Source organism: Lolium rigidum, chromosome 3 (genome assembly GCF_022539505.1).
Source record: "Lolium rigidum isolate FL_2022 chromosome 3, APGP_CSIRO_Lrig_0.1, whole genome shotgun sequence".
NCBI classification, from domain to species: domain Eukaryota; kingdom Viridiplantae; phylum Streptophyta; class Magnoliopsida; order Poales; family Poaceae; genus Lolium; species Lolium rigidum.
This window is the reverse complement of record NC_061510.1, coordinates 100,302,932-100,317,292: the sequence shown is the minus strand read 5'-3', so window position 1 is coordinate 100,317,292 and position 14,361 is coordinate 100,302,932.

Genomic DNA, 14,361 nt, shown 5'->3' with positions numbered 1-14,361 from the left:
CTCAGTAGGGATTGTTTCCATCATGGTTTATCTTGATTACAAAGATAAATGGTTGATCACTACACATATGGTTTACTTATAGGATTTAGCATTAGGTGGCTCTTATGTTTTATAATTGAAATATTGTATTTAATTAATGAACCATTAGGGTTCCAATGATATTTACCTAATGGCATTTGGTTTGAATCTCAATTATAGCATGGGTTTATATCATGATCACCATAGTGATACATAAACTAGAGTTGAGATATAATTCTAGTTTATAGAGTTGAGATGACACCATTTGCATTTGCTAGGTTTTAATCTCCCCTAACCAAGGTAATATGGTTAGTGGTTTAATTGTTTCTGTTCTCCCTTTAATTACTAAGGACTTGAGAATTGGTTTTATCTTATACCAATAGTTTGCTATTATATCCTTGATCTATTGTTAAAGTAACTAAAGTTGTTATAGTTCTTTTTATAGTTAACTTTGGTCATATGAATGGATGATTTCTCACCATATTAAGTATGGAGTTTTACACTAAGGTTTTCTTATGTTTCTTAGGTGAAGAATAAGTGGAATGTAGATGTGGTAAAATTGTACTTATGATCACCAAGTGATTCACAAGTTAAGGTTGGGATCTAAGCCTAGGGTTGCTTATTATTGATCTCCTTATAATTTCATGTGGCTAATGATATCTGCTTATCCTATTAGGGTTTAACTTATCCTCACATACTTCAAGAGCATGATCATGGTTAGACATGATCCACTTGTTCTTGATATCTTTATCTCAAGTTCTTAGGGTTTATGTTCATCACTCAATTTATAATGATCAAGATTTGGCTTCTTAAATTATTTCTAATGGAATGGGTTCTCACTTCCATGATCAAGCATTTTATTGATCAACTAGGATATATCACTTCTATTTTTCTTTCTAGGATGGTCATGGTCATGGTTGTCTCAATAGTTTTATATCCCAGGAAAATGCCTGAGATATTTACTTAAGGTTCTCTCAAGAACTGATGATTTAACCATTTGGATAATTGAATAGATAGATCTAAGATCAGTATGGATGGTCTCTCTCATTTGGGAAGGACTTCAATGCTAACCTAATATTAGGCTCCATAGAGGTTGATGTGATCATCAAGATCTAGGTTTAATATAATTGGGTTCTCTCCCTAGGAATGGTCTGGAATAATATCTTAGGGTTTCTCTTCAAAGTGATGGTGGGAATACATGGATGTATATCCAAGGTTTTAGCTTAAGGTTTTCAATTGCTTCACTAATAAATATTATAGAACTCTCACCTCTCTAGGTTTGATGTGTAATAACTTGAAATATAGAAGAATTATATTCCTTAGTTGGATCTCCTTGTCTTGTTTTCAAGATTAAAGTAAAATGGGTATCATAGGGTTTATGGTATGAGCATGGATTAGTTTAATACATGGAGAAAATAAGTGAAGAGTAGTTTCTCCAATTATTGTTACTTGATTTCCAATTAATTGTAGGTTCATATGTTAGGGCAAGGAATTCCATGTTATGATCTTTTATGAGATCAAGCAATTGATCATTGAGTAAAGTGTTGTTGTGTTGATTATTAGTTCCATTTGATCTAACCCCTTAGATCAAATCTTCTCTACCCAAAACAAGGTTTTATCAAAGTCACATTGAGGTTTATAGCGCTTGAATTGATGAGCTACTTCAATTCCACCAATTTCAAGTGAAACTTCAGTTACTGTGACTGTTTTACTTTAAAGCGCGAAAATTCCCCAGATTTTCTATGCATGAATGCAATGCACACATCTGTTTCCTCTATTTTTGTACCCCATTACCTGGGATATTACACCCCCCTCCTGGGCCGCGCCGCCCTAGGGTGTGGGGCCCTCGGGCCTCCACCTGACTTGCCCTTCTGGCTCCGTGAGTCTTCTGGGAAAATAGGGCCTTCTGCATAAATTCCGAGGTTTTTCCTGAAAGTTGGATTTCGCACAAAAACGAGACACCGGAACAGATTCCGCTGAAAACAGCGTTAGTCCGCGTTAGTTGCATCCAAAATACACAAATTAGAGGCAAAACAATAGCAAAAGTGTTCGGGAAAGTAGATACGTTTTGGACGTATCGTTGTCCACTAGTGAAAGTATGATCCCTAGGCCTTGTTTCCGAATATCGAAACTCCGTTTATTTACTGTTCTACTGCATGTTTACTTGCTGCCATATTTTATTCAGATTGCTATTACCACTCATATACATCCATATCACTTGTATTTCACTATCTCTTCGCCGAACTAGTGCACCTATACATCTGACAAGTGTATTGGGTGTGTTGGGGACACAAGAGACTTCTTGTATCGTAATTGCGGGGTTGCTTGAGAGGGATATCTTTGACCTCTACCTCCCTGAGTTCGATAAACCTTGGGTGATTCACTTAAGGGAAACTTGCTGCTGTTCTACAAACCTCTGCTCTTGGAGGCCCAACACTGTCTACAGGAATAGAAGCGTGCGTAGACATCAATGTATTAATTATATGAGTAGTTGGATTACTAGGACTAGCACGTGGCAATATAGCATTTTGAGTAGAGGTTGTGATAATTTCCACATGAGGCTCACACGATGTTACCTTAGTGATACTAGCCTCATGAGCTAACTTTAGCCCATCATAGGAGATTAGGAGATCCTCAAGAGAGCACGAGAGCTTTTTATGGCTTTCTTCCAATTCCCTATAATTGCTAGTTAGCAAATCTAGTTGAGCCCTTAGCTCAACATTCTCCTTTAAGATAGATGCTTCACAAGAAGTAGAGTTAGTAACACAAGCATCATCAATAGATTTTTTGTTTTTAAAGCACATAAGATTCCATTTCTTGCTTAAGACCATGAGTTATGCACCTTTCATTTTCAGCTCTTGTCTAAGGAGATTGAATCTCCGTTGCTCATTTTCAATATGAGATTCCAACTCCTCAATAGACTCATCCCTTTCATTGAGGGAGTCCATCAAGAAATCGAATTTGATAAGGGCATCACCACGAAGGGTGCATCTAACATTGTAAAGGCCTTTGGGTATAGCATCTTCATCTTGTTCATCATCATCACTCTTATCATTAGAAAATATGTTGGGATTCAAGGTAGGAGTTACCTTTGGTCTCTTTGCCATAAGGCACACGTTCATGCTAGAGGATGAAGATGAAGATGTTTTGGAATCTCCATTCATGAGAGTCTCATGCCTCATAGATTGTTCCATTTCCTTTACATTGTTAGACAACAAACAACTAGAGGAAATAGAAGCATTTTGTTCATGGCAAGAAGACAAAGCAAGCGTATCATCATGTTATTTATGTAAGGAGTTTATACATGATATGCAAGGACTATCAACACAAGCATGTAGATTATTTTCAGTGCTAGATGCGTTTAAGTCCAAAAAGGAAACCTTGCAATGGGATAGAGATGAAGAGTCATCACTATTGAGCACAATATCAACATTGCAATTTCCCTCACCACTCACCATATCATTACCTTGTGTCTTGCAACACATTGGTGAAGTGGAATAAGATGATAACTCATCACGGTCGGAGGTGGAAGCAACTTGGAGCTCTTCATGATGTGAAGGGGAATAGAGCTCCTCGGAGACACCACCGACCATATGAGAAGTGGATCCACCACATATTTCCTGAAGCTTGAACCACATCTCATGAGATGACTTTCGCTTTATATATATCAAGGACCTACGAAAATCTGGTCTCAAGGAGAATAAAAGCTCATTAGATACTTGAGCTTCAAGATGTAAGTTTTTCTCATCCTCTAAAGATAGATTTTGTGGATCCATCGGAGGAGAAAAACCTACATCTAGAAATCGCTCTATATTTGGACACAAGGTCTGAAGATTACAAAGCAAGCGATTTCTCCACAAAAGATAATTTGTGCCATCAAAGATAATTGTGTCATTGTGCACTATATTACTAGCCGACATCTTTACTCTCAAGGCGGTGAAGCCTTAAACAAGGAGAGACTTTGCTCTGATACCAGCTGAAAGGACGAGATGTCGCCTAGAGGGGGGGGTACATAGGCGTTTAAAAACTCTTACGGATTTGGCTTGTAAGAATGCAGAATTAAACTATGTTTATTCTACAAGCACAAACCCTAAATATGCTAGGCTCAACTAAGTGCAACAACAACAACTAGAGCTAAGAAAGATAGGCACAATATATGTATATGAACAACAAGTAATAGCAAGATATAATAGATACTTCAAGCTCGATGGCTATCACAAGGAAAGTAAGATCGGGTATAGAAATAACCGAGGCACGCGGAGACGAAGCTGTATTCCCGTGTTCCCTTCCTTTGCAAGAAGGTACGTCACGTTTGGAGAGGTGGAGGTCCCACGAAGGATTCCCCAACGCCACGAAGGCTCACCTTCTTCTCCGAGCCAAACCCACAAATGATAATGTCCCTTTCCTTATGGTTAGCTTTTCCTCCACTCCGGATATGGAAAGCTCCACAACCACTTCACAAGCTCCACGAAGGAGAAGCTCGGGCCTCTTCACAATCTTCCACGAAGAGGTCACCGTGATAGCCACCAAGCCAACTAGGAGGTCACCCTCCAAGAGTAACAAGCTCATGGTCTCTGACTCGAACTAATCGTGGTGGAGAGCTCAACACTATGCAATGATGCAAAGCAAGAACACCAAAGGTGTTCAAATCCTTCACACTCAAATCCCACACAAGCAACAAATGCTAGGACGAGATTAGAGAGGAGAAGAACAATGGAGGAAAACAACAAATGACTCCAAGATCTAGATCCCAAGAGTTCCCCTCACTTAGAGGAGGAATGGATTGGATGAGGTTGTAGATATATATCTCCTCTTTCAAATCCCCCAAGAATATGCAAGAATTATAGGAGGGAAGGGAGAGGAAGGAAGCTCAAGAGGTTCAACAATGGTGGTCAAAAAGATGCTTAAGAACCCTAAAAAACTGTTGGGTAAGAAGCCCCTTTTATAGCCAAACGAAATATGACCGTTTGGGGCACATCTGAACGTTTTTCGTGTAGCCTAGCAAACCGAGCCAAATCCGGGCCAGGGACCGGGCCGCCTGGTGTGAGAGCCGGTCCGACCGGGCCTGGGGCTGAGCCACAGACCGGGCCATAGACCGGACCATCCGGTCCAGGGGCCGGTCAGACCAAGCCACAGACCGGACCATCTGGTCCAAACCGGACCTGAGGCCAGGCCGTGACCGGGGCGGATAAGGGACATACAAAACATGGCCCAGGTTGTCATCGGAGCAGGAGCCGGTCCGCGCCGGGGAGGCTGGTCCACAGGCCGACGCCACCGGGTCAAACATGAAAACATGTTTTACAAAAACCATCATAACTTTTGCGTCCGGACTCTGATTTCGATGATATTGGGCTTGTTGGAATCAGAACAACAAGCCCTACAACTTTATGCGTAGAAACATCATTGTCCACCCACGGAGTAAAAACCACAAGATGAATGTTTTGACCTATCTAGAAAAGAGACACCGGTAAAACTTCCAAACTTGAAAACGCAATAGAGGATGCATATGGATTCTGTTTTCGATGAACTTGGGCTTGTTGTAAAGCTAGCAACAAGATAAAGAACCTCACACAGAGAAACACCAACAAGAAATAGGGATATGCAAAGTATGCAAAGGATTGAGCTCCCTAAGACGATGCGATCAAGTTACCCAACCGAAAGTCCCTCTTGATAGTGCGGATATCTATCCTATAACCCGGTCTCCCAACAACCACCTTGAGACCGGTAAAAGGAAAAACTAGCAAGGTCATACCTTTGCGTTGCGCATACCGCTTGATCTTGATGATAACTCTTCAAGCTCCACTCAAGCCGGAATGCCTCACTTGATAATTGTTGCTTTGTGAAGACTCACAAATGCTCCCCCATACATAATGATGGGAAAGCTCCATTGATTCACATCTTCACATGTCCATTATCACCAAATGGACGACAAGCTTCAAGCATATAATCCTCTTGAGATGCTCAACTTGAACTTGCCCAACTCAACCTTGATGACGATCACCACTTGATGTCATCCTCTCATGGGCTATATGAGATCTCACTTTTGATGCATGCCCATGGAAAGATACCTAACCCATATAGACAACACAAGGACACATATATGATGGGTTAGTTCATGAAGCACAATTGATAAGGCTTACCATACCACATGAATTCACGTGGCACATTCTTCATGCTTCATGTGTTGACCAAACTTGAATCTATTATTCGTTCTTTGTATTGGTCAACCTTGTATCTTCTCATGCTCTATCATACTATCTTGAGGTGTACAAAGAACTCTTCATTTGTTTGCATGCTCTAAATCTTAGTCAACCATATCTCAACTCATGAGCCTATCATGACACCGACTTAGAGCCATGTCTTGAGTTCTTCACTTGGAATCAAGCACTCAAGATCTTGATCATTCATTGCTTAACACATAAGCTAGAGCATGCCTAATGTTGAGTTCCAAATAAGAACTCCATCTTCATTTATTCTTCTTGATCATATCACATATATGACTTCAAATCGATGATCTTGATGCCGATACTCAAGGTATATCTTTTATGATCATGGCATCCATACTTGAATCCAACACATGGACTACAAGTAGTACATATGGAATATTCCTTCATATAAACTCAATGAAAACATTAGTCCATAGAGGTTGTCATTAATTACCAAAACCACACATAGGCGCAATGTACCCTTACAATAAGAGATGGGGTGGACTCGGGTGGAGCATGGCCATAGCTGATTTGATTTTGATTTAGTCCGCGATTCTTGTAATGAAATTACCGAGACATGGATACAAATGGAGTCTCCACGCCTCCCCTGTTCTCCGATCGCTACCGCCACCACAAGGATACGCCTCTGTCTGGGCGCGGATGGAGGCCGGTTGTGGCGGAGATGGTGGTGGAGCCAGAAAGAAGAAGGAGGAGGGCGAGCACCGGGTGCGACCGTGGCAGGGGATGTTCCATGGAACGTGGCTGAGGAGATCCGGAGGGGAAGGGGGCGCTCGCATGGCCTACGAGCGAGATAGGGAGGAAAGGTCTTTCGGAAACTAATGGTGGAACGTGGGAGAAGGACGACGGGGTCGGGTGACTGGATACCCTACGCTGACATTTAGCGACGTGCTCAACTGGTCGGCGTTCTCAGAGCATCTCCAGCGACATCCCCCAAACGACGCAAGATCGAGTCTTTGGGGGACGCGTTTTCTTCATGCTGCGTTTGGGGGACGTCACTCCCTAGCCGCGTCCCCCAAACGCGCCCTCCCAAATAAATAAAAGTGCATTAAAATAAAGGTTTTCATTCAAATTTGATTATATTTTACAAGTTTGAATGAAAACGGCTAGATTATCTAATTTTAGCCTACTGGTCGCCCGACGGTGCGTTCGATGGCCCCAACCCGTCATTGCCTCCCCTCCGCCATAGGTCCTGCGCCGCGTGCCGCCTCTCCCTACGGAGGGTGACGAGAAGACGCCGGTGCTCCATCAGCGCGTCCTCGCCTGCCCTCCCCTATTGCGCCGCCTGGAGGGAGAGTTCAACGACGCGGTGAAGCTGCTCGTCTTCGCATGCACGGGCGTCATCCTGCAGTTTCTTCTGCGACTCAAACGACTCGACGAGCGCTCGTTGCTGATCCGCCTCCTCGTTCGGGTGCAGCCCGTCGTCGGCCAAAGTTGTCGTCCTCCTCCGCCGCCGCCTCCGCCTCATCATCGTTGTCGTCCTCTTCCTCCTCCAATTGCGCCACCACAACCGCCGCCAACACGTCCGCCCGCCCCCCAGGCCGCCTCCGCTGCCGCCAGCGTCGCCTCCCGATGTTGACGCTCCTGCGCCGCCTACCGCTGCTGACGCTCCTGGGCCTCCCGCCGCCGCTGCTCAATCACCTCCCGCCGCGCACGGTGCTGGAGATCCCGCTCCATGTGCAGGCGCTCCCACTCTGCACGCCACACTCGCCCATCTCCTCCGCCCGGCGGCGCCGCGCGCTCTTCCGCCGTGGTAGCGTCGAACACCGCTATGGTGTCCGCCAGCGCCGCCTCCTCCCACGCCTCGTTCTCCGCAACTTCCAGGTCAACATCGAACTGCGGCGTTGGAGGTGGTGTTGGAGGTGGTGTTGGAGGTGGTGGAGGTGGTGGTGGAGATGGTGGTGGAGATGGTGGTGGAGGGAACTGGCCGGCACCAGCGCGGTTCATCGTTGCGCAGGTGGTGTGTATGCGACGAGGGCTGTGCTTGCGACGGAGAAAGGGGTGCCGGCGGCTGCGGTGGCTACCATTGAGCGGGGAAGACCTTTTATAGACACATGCATGGCTATAAGAGACGGGAAGATAGCGCGGGAAGAGGCTAGAAGCGGCGGGAAGATAGCGCGGGAACGCGCGGTGGCGTGCGAACACCAGCGACGCGTGGAGGTTGCGCAGCGCCGACGAGACGTCCCGCCTGCCCCTCCGTCGCCGTTAAGGCAAAGCTACGACGCTTCGTTCGTATGTCGCTGACGCGTCGGTCCAGCCACTCCCCGCCTCGCATTTCGTTGTGTCTGACGTACCTGGAGCGTCCCTTGTGAAGCGGGGACGGGTTTGGAGCGCCGGACACTGTATTGGGAGCGCCGGACAAAAAGGGCCTTTGGGGTGCGCGGTTGGGAACGAATTTTTATCCGGTACACTCCAAATACCTTTGGGCCGCAGCTGGAGATGCTCTAATGGCCCTCTCCAAAATCTCTCCATGAGTCTTCCACGCACGCGAAAAGTATCAGGGCAGCGCCGCCGTCGGGCTGCCCTCACGGACCGAGCTGGTGCGCTAGGAAGACTCCCACGACTGGTCAATCCTGTCTGGCTCAGGGCCATCGGGGATAAGCCAAGTTCTGTGACGGGGTTTGCTATCATCGAGCTGGAACTCCTTCACGGCGGGAATTTCCCAAATCGCTGCAGGTGTATTTCTAGAAAAACGGGGAAGGGGGTCGATAAGGTGGAGGTTGGCTGAGGAAGCCGGGAGGGGAGGAGAGATGGGGACAGGGATGATACAAAGAGGGGGGATGGGAGAAGCTTGGCCATGGAAGTGGCCATGGGAGAATATCGGACATGCGACGGCCACCATACAGGAACGAATGGTGGAACGTGGGAGAAGGACGACGGGGTCGGGTGCCTGGATACTCTACGCTGACATTTAGCGACGCGCTCAACTGGTCGGCGTTCTCAATGCTGGTAACCGTGTTCGGACCTGAGAGGATCTTGGCCGCAGTTTCGACGCGGCAGATGCAGCGGCGGGTGAAGATGGTGCGCCCGACTTCGTGCTGAACGGCCTGCTGCGTTCCACATGATCCAGCGCTCCGTCTGGCTCTGCATGCTCAACGTCAGACACATGGAGAGGCCTCAAATCTTCAGTTCTTTTTATAAAAAAGTGGATGAGAAGTTCAATTCGATTGCACTGGGAAATTTGTGATGGCCCTACAGTTTGTTTCAGTGGCTTATATACAGCTTCGACTGTTTGGTGCTTGTGGGAATATATGTCTCTAAAAGTTGTAAGCAATGTTACTATGTTAGCGAGCAAAGTAACAATTTATCATCAATTCACCAGCTTATCTTTGTGGAAATAGTCAGCTAGACATCCTCTTTGCGAACATCATCCAATCTCAGACATCTTTAATAGAGCATGTGCATTTGCTAGAGATCCGCGTAATATTTTTAGAAAGTAATATGCAAAATTATTTTGGTCGTGTTATATTTATTTTTTCTTTGCTACAGGCAATGTGCTAGTTAAACTTTAATTCAAAGAGTAACCTAACTGTAACTAGCTTTAAAAAAATATAAGAGTAACAAATTAACTTAGCCAGCACCTAACCTGAGAGAAAATCTCAAGCAAAATGTAGAAAATAGTGTTGAGTGGCGAGGGATGCATTAAGTTACTGCAAGGATTTGGACTTAGGCCCGCGGTCCGTGGTTGTTGACAAAACTTCAAATTTTGGTGCTATTTAAATAAGTTGTTGTTTACAAACTAACAATTCTCTAAGTACGACAACAGCTTCTATGATCCCCGGCTAGGTAAACACGCCTCCATACATGAACATGCTGACGAAGAAGACAAGCTTCACTCAGTTCTTCTTCTCCGCGATATGTCGGATCATGTAGTGTTGCCTCGTTATGTTGCCTTCAAGGGCGACAACGGCAAGTACCTGAGCGTGTGCGAAGTCGTGGAGGACAGCCCGTACCTGCAGTTCTCCGGTGACGACGTCGCCGACCCGAGCGTGATGTACACCACCTACTACAACGACGACGGCACCGTCCATCTCAGGTCCAAATTATACGACAGGTTCCTGAGATTTGACACGAACTGGATCATCCCCGACGGAGAAGAGGGGGACGACGAGGAGAGCTACAAGGACACATTGTTCAAGGTGATCAAGGTCGGCGACTACTACGGTCTCAAGAGCATGGCGAACCAGCACTTCCGCAGGAGGCTCACCCTCGACGGCAAGACGAGTTGCCTTAACACCGCCGAGAGCCACATCACCGAGGAGGCCAAGCTGTGGGTGGCGGAGCCGGTCTTGTCTCGGGTGATCTACAACGTGGTGTACCATGGGATATAGAAGGCCAGGGTGTATGACAATAAGACCATAACCATGGCCACCTCGTTCTGCAATCAACCGCACCTCCCAGAGGCCAGAACAACAATGTCAAGCTATCCCTGACGGTCACAGAGATGCAGACGAGTACCTGGGACGCGAGCGTCTCAACCAAGGCGGAGGTCAAGACCACCATCACCGCCGGAAATCAGCTACGAGTTCACCGCCGACTATAACTGGGGTGAAACCAGCTACGAGAAGAAGACCTCGACCTTGTGAAAACAGACTCCCGGGTCGTCTCCCCAGGGGCGACTCCGGAGCGACACAAATCGCCACCAGAGGTCCAGATCGCGCGGCCTCCCTCCGCCGCCGCCGTCGGCGTGGGCCGCGGTGGCGGCGGCCCCTGGTGCCGAATGGTGCTGGGGATGGGGGTTGCGGCGAACTCCTCGTCGGGGCGGCTGGGGCGGCGTCGGCGCTGTTGGTTGTCGCCGGTGGTCGGGGCGGCGATCCCGGCCAGGCGGCCGCGGCTTTCCGATCCCGGTTCGCTTCACGGCGGCGGGTGGTGGAGGCAGGCCGTGGGTCTAGGTTCCGCCTAGACCCGTCGTCTTGGAGGCGGCGCGGTGGACCTGGGGCGGCGCCGGTCGGCGGTGGTTCGCTCCTATCGAGCGGTTACAGGAGGACGAAGGTTTGCTTCGGCTGAGATCTGGGCTGCTTTGGGCCTAGTTGGGCCTGTCAGCCCAAACAGAACGTGCTGCGGATCTGGTTGTGGCCTTGTTCACAAAGACGATCTGCAACGGTGCTGTGTTCTGGCTTCTCCAGCTCGGCTTGAATAAAAGGTGGTGGTCCTATGATTTTTTCTCGCGCCAAGATTAAGATCTACCGATGCATGTCACTCATCGTTTTGACGGAAGTGTTGTGTTCCGGAAGACTCCGCTGGCACTCCATTGGGCAACTCATGCTTGGAGATTGCTGGATCGGGTGAGATTCGATCGTGCGCACCCATGTTTTTTTCTCTGGCTGTTTGGTTTCAGAGAGAGCGCTTCGAAGTTCAGCCGGCTGTTAATATCATGGAGCACGTTTTCGTTCTGTGGTGCTGGCGGAGAATGTCATGTAAATCGAGATCTGAGGACTAGCTATGTTGGTTCGAGTCTGGGTGGCGATGAGGAGTTGGCTTGGTGATTCGTGACTTGAAGCAGCGGTATGTAAGTGGGGCGACTACACAAGAGAAGTTCAAGTCTTACCTCTCAGGTCTGGTCTTAATTGGTTGTGCCTGACAATGGCCTTGTTGAAGGCATTGTTTTGAGATTGAAGATTTTTTTCAGGGTAAAAACCCAAGATCTATGATCGGGCGACGACGACGTTTGTGCACTGTTTCCCTCTCGGAGGCGTCGTTTTTGGAGAAGCTGAACTTCTGGTGCTGTCTTGGTAGTGTTAGTGCCGTTGTTTCAAGGAATAGATTACTGTAGCGGGATTTTTTTTTGTAATTCTTCTTTCTTTTTTGGGCTGTGTGCATCCGTAATGTCGCTACGGTAATGCGTTGTTGCAGAGGCTGAGTGTAATAATTGGTATCTACGCGATATTAATATATACTCTTTATTGAAAAAAGTTGGGTGAAACCGAGGTGAAAGAGACGAAGCAGAACATCGTCTATGATGTGGTCGTGCCAAAGATGAAGAAAGTGACGGTGAGTGCGATCGCATCACAGGCCAAGTTTTTTTTTTGAACGTGACAGGCCAAGTGTGATGTGTCCCATTCTCCTACACACAGAAGGATGTTCTGCCCACCGGAGAGGTGAGGCTTACCCAGCTTCACGATGGCATATACACTGGGATGGATACCTTCAGTGTCCAGTATGAGACCAAAGAAGAAGACCTGCCGGCCCCTCGGTAAATATTTATGGTCCATTATGTGTTATCTCTACGACTCTACCCATCTACTACTACCACATGCATAAATAATTAAATGCAGTGTACCGCATGCTGCTTTTTTGTTGTGCCGTACCATGGTACTATTGTGATACTAGTCAAGAGCAGTGACGTTTCATGGATGTTTAAGTGTGTATTGTAGTGTGTTCGACGGAAATTCAATTCGGCTCTCGGGTGCATATGCTCCCTCTATCAAAAAGTTATATTTTAAAATTTCGAAAAATTTTGACAAAAAATTCTACATGTACATCTCCACAATATACGTACGTTCGTCAAGTTTCGAGGAACCAATATGTTTTGGTCTGTGAAAAGAGAAAATTTATCTCCGAAAGCCTTATTTTCAGCATTGAATTTTGTTTTTTACACACGTCCGACAAGTCGAATTTTTATGAAACGACTTTGTGAGCGCGTAGCACATGAAGATGTACGTTTGAATTTTTCGTTTCAATTTTTTGAAATTTCAAAATATATGTAACATGCATTTCAAAATAAAGGGAGCATATGCTCCCATGTGCCAAAACACATTCCTGTGTTCGAATTATAATAAATAAAAGAGGTGTACTATGTTTTCTATGAGTTGTGTCCGTGGCTACAATATACTCGAGGAACACTGCAAAAGTGTACCGATAAAGTTTGACATATATTAGCACTTTCTCTCTTGATAACAATTAATCACAACATGCATTGTGAGGCACACCTTGCATCTATATAAAGATGCAAGCGGCGCGACAACGGGATATCCCACCTCACGAGTATTCCACCCATTGGGATCAAGCGGGATTAAGGAAGCCAGACACACCCATGGGACCCGTCGATTGACCGCACATGCATGATTCAATTAGCTAGCACAACGAGTTGCTGGATTAAACTTGCGTCTGCATGCGCGAGCTTTTTCCGGTGTAAGGTACCGTTACAAATGGGATTAATGGGACGGGAGGGTTAAACCCGACGACGCTAAACGGGTATTTCCAGACGGAACAAAATGGATTTTATGACGGGATGGGAGGCGGGATTATCGGGAAGGCCCATCCTACTTGCATCATTACATCTATAGGCAATTTTTTCTAGAACTTTCTGGTCACTCCAGGGTTAGCATATGCGATTTTTTGTTGTTGATAAATGACACTTCATTATTTAAAATGTTTAAGCATTACACCCGGACTCTATATAACTAAAATGCACACAACTGTACAAACATCCGATATCCAAATTAAAGATACAAAAGGTAAAATATAAAAGATACAATACACCTTATCAACTCAGAATCAGTATGAGTGTCTAGGGTGGTGGAGATCCAAATCCTCACCCATGTTAAAAAGAATGTTCCTTCGCTGTGTCCTCCAACCACCAAAGTAATTACTAATTAGGAGCAAACTAGTCATCAACCCGTGCGCTCGGGCTAGCCGTTTCCAAACCCACTTTCCAGAAGAATTTGGATATGAAGTAGCCTAGAATAGCTTTCCTTCGGTGCCAAGGAAAAATCCATGGCAATTTTGGACTCTGTACACTCATTTCGGTAAATCTGGCTCCGCAAATAACATCATTGACATATCTAGACCCCCATCGATCAGGTGTAACACTACCACTGCAATTTGGGCTGAAGCTTTTGTACGATCAATCAAGACTGCCAACATTTTGCCATGATCTTAAATAACAATGGCGACAGCGCGTTGCTTTGAGGCCGTACCCTTTTCATTTTATGTTCGTTGCATATTATTCAGTTGCTTTATAGTATTTGTTGTATATAATAAAACAATAGGAATAGTGAGCTATTAATCCATTCTTACTTTACATGCCAAGCACACCAGACCAAGAGACAGTTTTGCTGCAGGCCGGGAACTGCCAGGTTCAGATGTTTAATTTTTTTTAGTTTCGTTAGAAACTTCA